A 10,166-nucleotide genomic window follows, 5' to 3' on the forward strand; every position below is an offset into this window, starting at 1 on the left:
GTTTTGTGATTCAGTTTTAGCTTCCAATCATGAAGGAAGAAAATTATCATGTGACACAGATATCAACCCAACCAATACAGAGTTAAACAAACAGTTCATGAACAACATGTAGTCTGAAATTAAAGTTTTCCACCACTCCCTTTTTTTTTTCTTTCGTTTACAGATTGGAATAATTCTGAAGGGAAAGAGTGTAAGTTCATACATGAGTCACTAACCAGAGAGGGCTAAACTGCTTGCATAGTTTGAAAAGTTCTCTCTACAGAAGATTAAAATAACAATGTAAACATGTTCATTCAACGAATAATAATTATAATATGAAAATGAGAATTGGTTAGAATACAGAATACATTGTGCTATATAAAAAATTCTGTAATTTTATTATATAAGACAAGAAGTCTCAAATACTACACACACAATGCAGATGAGACTGTTAGATTGTAGAACGTTCCAACTTAAGCAAAAGCTATGTTTGCGAACCATTATTTGAAACCTCAAGATGCATATATTTTATCCTCTAAAATGGCCACAAAAACATTTATCCTCGATTTCTTTCATATTTTCCGTGTCTTATATCTCTTCCTGCTTTTCTTTCCTAACCTACAATGCCAGTTTAATGATTCAAACTTAGTTTTCCTTCCAGGTCTTTTTTCAACAAAAAACCAACATTCAGTCCCCTGTTAGTTTAGATTCAAACTGTGGTCATCTTATTATTTGCATTTGTTTTTCCCTTCAAGAGGAAATATCTATAATTTCTTGAAGCAGGGACAACATCCAAACATTTGTCTCAGATAATAAGGGAAGACTGAAGAACAGTAAAGAGGATTTTCGCAAAGAAGTATCTTGGGAAGATGAGAGTAATGATTTTTTTTTCACTCTCTGAAAGACTCTGATGTGCTTGCCCAGGTTCAGTGCTGAAAATACACGACTTTTGAGATGTATACGTATAATGAAATGAATATGTGTCAGCATTGTTCTAGGATCATGCATTTGAACAGATAGACACAACAGTAGTAAACCTGATATCAGTACATGATCACACAGAGCAAAGAGCACCTGAGAGTAACAGTAGACTGGGAAGGAACTTATGCCTTTTTTTTTTTCCCTTTTATTTTTTTGTAGATACCTTATCTACCTTACATAAGGATGGATAGTTATGAGTTCAAACAAATACCACTTCTGAGCTCCATCATGCAACTTGTCATCTGAGTTTAACTTCCCTCTAAATCAGCTATTTATGTGATCTCTTAATGTTGGGTTTGGAGATAAGAACAAAATGTAGAATGACTTTTGTTTAAGAATGCCTGTCTTTTTTTTAATTTCTGAATATTATTATAATGTTTTATACCAGGTTTTAAAGGCACAGACTTCTGTTCGATGTCCATAAAATACTATCAAATGATAACAACACATTATTTATAGATATTGTAAACATGCTACCTGTAAAAAGATTTTCTGAGAGCAACAATATGTTACTGTCCAAACCATGCTGACCAGCACTTCTTCTCAGACAATTTCCCACATTTGGTATGTATGTGCATATTTACGTGGACACACGCAAAAGCCCTGAGATTCTTTGCCGATACGAAGAGCAAGCTGAGTGCAAGCCAGCTCCGCTGGAAAGCTTTATGGCCCTGTTAGTATAGAGTGCTCCCGAGCTAAAATACCCTTCCTTGCGCAACACACTTTGCCATGGAGATAGGCTCTGTTGTTAAAGAACAATATATGATTCTACAGATTTTTCCTAAGGTTATTGTTTTGGATTGATGACAGTGCCTAAAGAAACACATGAAATCATTTCCTTCAAATTCCTTATAAAAGTTTGTTCAAATATTTGTTAAAGAATTGCAGGGCAAGCATTTTCACAGCTAATTTGAAATCTCTTTGATTTCTCTTCTCTTCAAAAATGTTGCAGTTAATCAAACAGCAGAAACAGCACCATATGTTTAATCTCAATAAAATTAGAGAATAATTTTGTAGAGAACAAAGAGAACAAAGATGTAGTGAATGCAACTATCATAATTTAGACTGCAGTGTTACCAGGACAAGAGCCTCTTTTCCTATAAGTCTGTAACATAGTTATGACACCTTTTCCCCCAGCCTGGCTCAGACTTCTGGCTGCTACTACAATACAGGTTATGTTTGTTAGAAAAAAATCATAAAAATCAGAGCATGTGCCTGTCTAATTCCTTAACAAAAATATTAATTAAACTAGTTTCTTACTACTAGTGTTTTGAAATATTTGCAAACAGTGATAATGAAGGAATAAATTAAATCACTTATTATGTAAAGTCACAAAAGATTATTTTGCTGTATATGACATTTAGTCAGACTAAAGAACTATGCATTTGCATATCCTTGTTTCAGTCTTTGTATTTAAAGTAAATGCTCAATCAGTGCAGAAGAGACTAAAAATCAATAAAGCAAGTACATTTTCCTTGTAACTTGTCCAAAGGTTATGATTTAGTTACAGTGCAACTTAAGTTGTTGGTTCAGTTACAGCATGTACAACAGTATAACGTCTTTTTATTGAGCATGAACCATGTGGCTCAAAAAATACAAAGAGAAGAGGATCTAAAAATGCCAAGTCCAAAAAACAATTCTATGCTAATGGGCTTAATTTCCCAACACTGTGTCTTGATCTGAAGCCCACAGGAGTAAATAACTTATTTCCATTGACTGCAGTGAGTATTGAAACAGGTTTTTGAAATTTTATATAATTAAAAAATAGTAATAAAATCTACATATGAGAAACATTCATTTGCCAGATGCATTCCTCATATGGTGCTTCTGTTGATGACAATGACATTTTCCCATACAGACTGCATGCAGAAGAACTGTATAAAGTAGGAACAACTCACTATGAAGAGATAAAATCCAGATCTTCCTCAAAATATTTGTAAAGCAGACTTACTGTTTCAGTTTTTTAAAAAGTCATCTTTTCATGGAGGACACTCTTGTCCATTCCTTAAATGGAAGACTTTGAAGACCAAGCCTACTGAGGTAATAACCACTGGGCTGTATACAGATTTATATATGTGTATATGAAAGTGTATATACACCAAGTGTAAAAGGCCCCCTCCTAAAATCAGTTGTAATTCCTGGCCTGGGAAGGCTGGCTAAGGGCAAAGGGAGAGGGAGAGAGATTTTGTTACCACAGGCATAAAAAAATTCTGGCACCAGTGCTTGCAACCGCAGAACAGAACAGAGTAATGATAGTTTACATTTTTAAAATTTCCAGGAGGACATATTTAGCATCCTATGGGCTTATCACTTAAAAATATATGCCATCCATTCCTTAAATAAAATTCTTACTTTTAATAACTTCTGCTTTGACCTTGCAAAACAGACAATGCCATAATCAATTATCCCCAAAGCCTTCCTTAAATCTCTTCTAAAATGTTGCCTACTTCAGTGAAAAAAATAGGATCAGGACTTTGAAAAAGTCCCAAGTGAAGTAGTAAGTGACTGGCAACCATTAAAATCAGAATGGCTTGGACATGAATTTCCATGCGCCCCCTCACTAATGTCAGTCTCTACCAATGAGACCATTGAATACCCCTTCACTACAGCTTGAAGTGTCCCAGAAAAAAAGCCAGCCTGGGCAAAGAGAGAGGTGTATGTGTTCCTGGGATCTGTTTTTTACCCTGTCATCCCTTAATACAGAATAGATTTCATGTAGTTATCCCATCAACCAAAAGACAGCAAGACCCTGGAAGTGATTTGAGTTTGGAGTCACTTACTGCCTGCTTAAGACCAAACAAGAAACTGGTTTTCTAAGTCACTTAAGGGCCAGGACATCAAGGTACAAATCCCCACTTCAGAATGCTTTTATACCAAACAAAATAGCTGTGGCAGGAGGAGCTGAAACCAAGGAACTCAGCAGAAAAGGGCTTTTTGCTGGGCACGTGGGCGGCCTGGATCCAGCCTCTGCTCTCTATCAGGAAAGAGCCTGTGTCACGCTCACCTTGCAGAATAGTTTCATTGTTAGTGTACAGTACAAAAGCACACCCTGGCTATACATTTTGCTGTACTTTGACCGTGTTTACAGGATCAGGCCCATGATACCCCTAATTTGAGAATCCTGCTTTGGCTTGAATTTAAACAGCTTCTGTGCCCATGGGGGTTTGGACTTTAAATAGCTTTTCAAGCCAATTGCTAGCAAATATTTGGTAGGAATACTTATTATTACTTATTAATCTTCATTTGTACATACTTCTTTCAGTGTTCATTCTTGTCATTAAGGAACAGATAGCTCATCAGGGAGACCTGATCGCTAGTGTGAGGTGGGGAAAAGAGAATAGGGTATGTGTGCCAAGATAGGTGAAGCAGCTAAATATGGAGTTTCTTATATCCCGTCTCTTGCTTTGGCCTTTGTACACTCTGTGATGTTTCAGTGAAATGGGAGATCATGGTGCATTCTCAAAGCATCTTAATATGGGCCAGCCAAGTGTCAAAACAGAGAACAGAGCAACACAGCCATGAATCACGCAGGCTGGTAGGGAAGTATTAAGATTTTAGGTAAAAAGTGTGCCAATGCTCTAAAAAATGTAGTCTGGGCTGTATGGTATCTTTTTTTAATTATTATTTATTCCTGTATTTGCAATCTGTAAAAAAACTGCAACGCATTTTGGATCACAGCTGTTTACTGTACCACAATGCAGTACTGAATTTGGAAGAATGCATGGAAGATTTTAAAATTACATGTACCACAGATTCTGCAATGAAAAGATTTGGCATTCCTGAAAGATCATCTGCCAAATCAGTTAATGACACTTTGGATGTGGAGGTTGGGCCACTGATGGTATTTATTCCCAGAAGATGGTATGAAAGAGACATTTAGTGTCTTTGCTGCAAACTTTCTGCTCCACTCTGCCCCGAGCAGGGAGAGAATTGGAAAGGGTGTGTCCCATATATTTAAAGTGTATAGTAAGAAGCTTCTAAAAAGATACTGAAAACAAAAGGCAAACTTTAGGAAAATTTAATAACAAATAAAGATGAAATAAAAGAATATGACTTGCATGAACTTGGCAGAGGTAAGAGAAAATGGTTATCTGCCGGGGAGTGAAAATATAAGAAGATAAAAGACTTTTTGAAAATACATCTAAAAGACTTTGAAAATACATCTTTGGTTTGTTTGGCTGCTTGGTATCATAGTTTTTTGACACATCAGTTTTTTAGTACAAATAAATTTGTGAAGGGATCTGTTGCATTAAAAGTCTTTGACCATGAGCTGACCTGCTAGAACAGTACAAATCTGCACTCTTTCACATTACCCTGAATTGAATAAACAGCACTAATTTCTCTTCCTTTGAAAAATTACTATTATTCCTCTATTTCAACAGTCCCTTCACTTTCCTGTATTGCAAGTCATTTTTAGTTATTCTGATGAGTCACAGGGTTGTGCTGCCAGGAGGTTCTGTTATATCGCCAGTGTATTATTCCGCAACATTTCACTTAATTTTCTATTTGCTAGAACTTTGCCTACAATAACTTTGGCCCACTTAGTCCTAGATTTGTTCCATCCAGGTTTCAAGCACATAACTGACATAGGAGGTTAACAGCTTCCTGAATATGTAATAGGAATTCAGCTTGATTCACCGCAATGCCGCCTGTTCTCATTTCACTCAATACTGAGAAAGCCTCAAATGACTGTTAATATATATATATAACCTCAGTTAGGTGGGATAAATTCAGGTGCTGAAGTCTTTAAATCAGTACTAAATACCTACTTCTAAAGATGCACTATCTTTCACGCAGATACCATGGCTCTGATATACAAAATTTACTGGTGAAACTGTTACACATGAGGCAGACTTGGTGTTCATAATGGCATCTATGACCTATGCACCCAGAAGTCATAGTATAAGGTATAGGACTGATGGAAAGTGTCTAGAGTTAGCCTGGTTACAAAAATTTTTACTAGGTGAAAAGTATATGAAATATGTATCAATGGGATATGCAGCCCTGCAATCACCAAATCATGTTGGGATATATACTAGTGGGTTGCAAAATAAAGCAAAGTTTGAACAACCAACTTCAGTTTGCAATGTTCTGTATACAGCATAATTCGGAACAAGATGTGCCAACATCCTTGTTTTTCTTGAGATAAATTTGGGTTGCAAAGATTCGCTTTCCTTCCCTGTATAACTGCATTTTACTTTGCTATGGAGAATCATTTCCTGACGAACTGACAGTTGATGTTCAGCTTATAGCAGCACTCTTTGTTACTGTGTAAATGAGCTCGCTATATTACAGTTGCAAAAACTCTTGGTTTCTTCATCAAAGTGTTTTTTCACATACAAAATCGATGGGAACTTTTTCTGAACCTTCAGTACTTCCCTTGTCCCTTCCTTTGTGCTTGTTTGTTTGTTCTTACTCAGTCCCATCATCTTCTGGCATTGTTCTTGACTATTTGTAATGGACTGATTCTTAACATGTGTTGTCAATGGATTGTTTGCTGGCATATCTGACAATATTACCATCTACTTCAGTCTCTTATAAATTTTGGTGTTTTTATACTGTGGAAATTTAATAAACAGACTGGTAATTTAGAAAAAGAAATGTCAGCAAGATGTGTGGGATAGGACAAGGCCTACTCTATATCCCATATTCTTCAAATGCAATTGTTTCTTTTCAAAGCAGCACAGCTGTTCAACAATCAAGGACTATCTGTATCCCATATGCTAAAGCCAGATGTCAATATCGCTGTGTGTGAATTTGCAATGCACTGTTCGGAACAGTCAAACCATATTTCAGGGGAGGACATTGTCCAGGGAACTGAAGCAGGAAGAGTTTCCAGCACAGCTCCCTGCCAAAGTAGTAATAAATCCTTTCTTTAGGGATTAGACAAAAGCATTATGTGGAAAACTAACTCTTTCTTAACCCATAAAGCCACAAAAACACAAACTAATGTTTTAAAAAATGCTCACCTCTCTCCACTGCCTGTGAAAGGCACAGAGTGTGAGCAGCTCAGATGAAAACATCTACTTTTTGTCAGATGAATCCCACCCTGAGTGTCTAGTCACATGTGATTATGAAAGCACAGATTTACTATCCTCCTCCCCTACAGCGCCTGCTGTATCTTCCCACTCATTCCACCCCCCTCCATGAGATATGTTCATCATATGTGTCTCCCCCTCTGATCCCTTTCTAAACACACTCTGCTCAGCCAGTACTGCTGAGGTAGGTGGAAACCTACGACCATTCCAGTGGTTCCAGTGGCGGCAGCTGCACTGAAAAAGCACTGCTTTCTTGGCCACTTACTTTCCACTCTTCTAGTAGGAGCTCAGTTTTCTTCTTGCTCCTTGTCTGAGTGTTATCACTACAGACCACTTAGTTGGGTGGATTCGGGAAGTCATCGACAGGTCCTCTGTCCCTTGGAGCACAACATCTACATCAGGGTTGGAGGGGTTGGAGGTTGAAGCAGAGCCCTCTCACGTACCAGAATGACTCTAAAGATGATATTAAAAAAATTGAGATTATAATGAAGATCCTTATAGACATCTACAGTGGTGCCATGAAATAAATTCTTTCTGGGGTAAACCAAATATTGATAATAAGGCACAGAAATTCCAGACAAAACTAATGAGAAATGAAAAGAGAAGTGATGTGGTGTTCAGCTTTATAAAAGGCAATTCTTAAGCAAAAAGAAGGGGCAAAAACTTAAAAAACATGCTGGATAAAAGGAAATACATTATTGGGTTTCCTTTTGTAATGACTGAAACTCTAGGGTCCCATCACATACTGAATTCTCTACAGTTCATTATAATATAAATCCCACCCATTCTCCATACACACTGCACCTATTCATCATCAATGAACAACTATTCTTACACCATTAATTTTTGTACATTTACATCTGGGACGATTGCTGGCATGGAAGCAGCAAGACCCCCCAAGATGTGCTAGAAGTTTCAGTAGATAATTGTACACTGAATCATGAGCACTAGAAGTTGCACGAACACAAGTGAACGACCTCACATTTCAAATAGTTCGATCCAGGATGGTCTTTTTAAGTGAGAGAGACTGCAATTTTTTTTGCGTGCATGTAAATCAGTGGAGTACACAAAAATGAATTGCGTATAACAATAATTCAAAGAGAATTTTCGCTGTGTGTATACTATTAGCAGTTAAGAAACACAAAGCTTTCACCAAAGTTGAAATGAGTCTGTTCTTTTTTGGATGTGAATATAGCTCCTTTTTATTTTAACCCCTATACCATGCAAAGGACAGATGTAATTTACATTTTCCTTTCCTGGAAGACACCAGATGGTTAACAGCGCGCTGCAGGAGCTGAATTCAGAGGAAAAGAGATGGATCCTATTTCCAAGAACCATGTAAGGTTCCGAATTTCTGTTTGAAGGTTTTTACAGCACTTTGTTCCCAACAGTTTATTGTATCCTGACTAAAGCAGTTTTGGGATACGATCCCATTAGGATAGCTGTGTCCTGAAATGTGTTAAAACTACTTCAAACCTTTGCCATCGGGCTGAAAATGCTAGCTTCTCAGGTGTTATCTTTAGCTTTATTAACCAAGGAACAAAAAAGAATACATACTTGGCATCACCCAGAAGAGCGACATCAAAATAGCCCCCAAAGAAGAAAGTCGATCTCCACTTACTGCACAAGAAGGCACATTTGAATCTTTAAGAGCCTGTATCTAAAGGAAAAATGTTTTAAAGCACCTGAGTAGCTTGACAGGCTAGGTCCCAATTTCAAGGATACATTTGCATATTTCCTGAAAATCCTATCTACAACTTAAAGCACCTTAGTACCTCAACAGTTCATGTCTCCATGAATGGTAACTCTGAGCCTTGAAGGTGTTTGGACACACTCTGTATAAGAAAACAACCATTCCTGAGGGATTTAGAGAAGCCTGCTTGACTTCTGAGTTGATTAATGCAAACGAGGCGCTTGTACTGCATGAATCAGCCCTCCTTCTGACAAGAAAATGGTTGGGATCCAGCCAGCAGAAGTTAGCATTAACCTGTCCCTTCTTCAGAGCTTAGGTAGCTAACCCAGGATTTGGGGAGAGGTGCTCCTAATTACACAGGTTTCAGGCTGCTGTAACCAATCTGAGATTAGGCGTTCACCAAGGCAGAGCTTGCTTTTCTAAAGACAGTCTGCCCTCTGCAAAAGAGTTTACTGGTTTAAGCACTCATGCGGGATGTAGGAAATTTGGATGTCTGAGTCTTTTTAGCTTGAGGGGAGTCAAATCATATTCCCCCTTTCTAGAGCTGTGCCCTAAACTTCATGCTGTAGACCAGCTTCAGCTAGGCACTCTACTTTCCTCCTGTTAAGGTTTTGTTTTTCAAGCAAGATCCAGATTTAAGACAGATCATTCTCCTACTGCTGGAAGGAGAACAACAAACAATTCAGGAACCTGTTGTTAGGTCATTCAGCTGGGAGGGGGAGACCTGGTTCAGGTCCTGATCCTAGAGTCTCTTCTTTTTTCTAAATCCTATGTCTATCTCATGCAAACTGCATAAACAGCTCTGGGAGGGGAACCAGGCATCCCCCTGCTCTCTGCAGAGTGCCCTAACTGCGAGGCCTCAGAGCTCCAGGAAAGTTACTGCTCAGCATATGGGACACTGAATCATCCTCTCACGATGTCTAACTTTCTTGTCTGACTAGGCTGCCTGAACACCTGACTTAGGTACTTTGGCCTATTCCCTAAGCGCTGGGCAGAAGCTCTGTAGGCACAGCAAAGATAATGTTCAAAACAGGCACTATAAAAGTAGCTCTAAATCACTTTTCAAAGGTCTTGCAGAATTCCTAAGTCCACTAAATGCACATGAAAAAAATCATCCTGAGTAGTTTCTATTTTTACATATTTGTTTTGCCTCGGTCATTCTTGCATATGTTTAATTGCTGGCAAACTGTGCACTAGTGCAGTCATTTCCTAGCTGGGTATGCTCTCTCCAATTGCAGACACCTACGTTGGCCAGGCAGCTAGGAGAAGACATCATCATCATTGCCATGAAGGTGTGCAGAAAATGTGGAAAGGCAGAAGACCAGGTTGACAGTTTATATGGCAGCGTGCCTGGTAGGAGGTGCCAATTCCCAACCACAAAGGTTGCCCTAAGATTCTTCTCCTAAGGAGAAAACAAGAGAAATCAAACCGCTCATTGGGACACAATGCTGAAGAGGACAAAGAGCAAGCCTAAA

Source organism: Calonectris borealis, chromosome 1, assembly GCF_964195595.1.
Source record: "Calonectris borealis chromosome 1, bCalBor7.hap1.2, whole genome shotgun sequence".
NCBI classification, from domain to species: domain Eukaryota; kingdom Metazoa; phylum Chordata; class Aves; order Procellariiformes; family Procellariidae; genus Calonectris; species Calonectris borealis.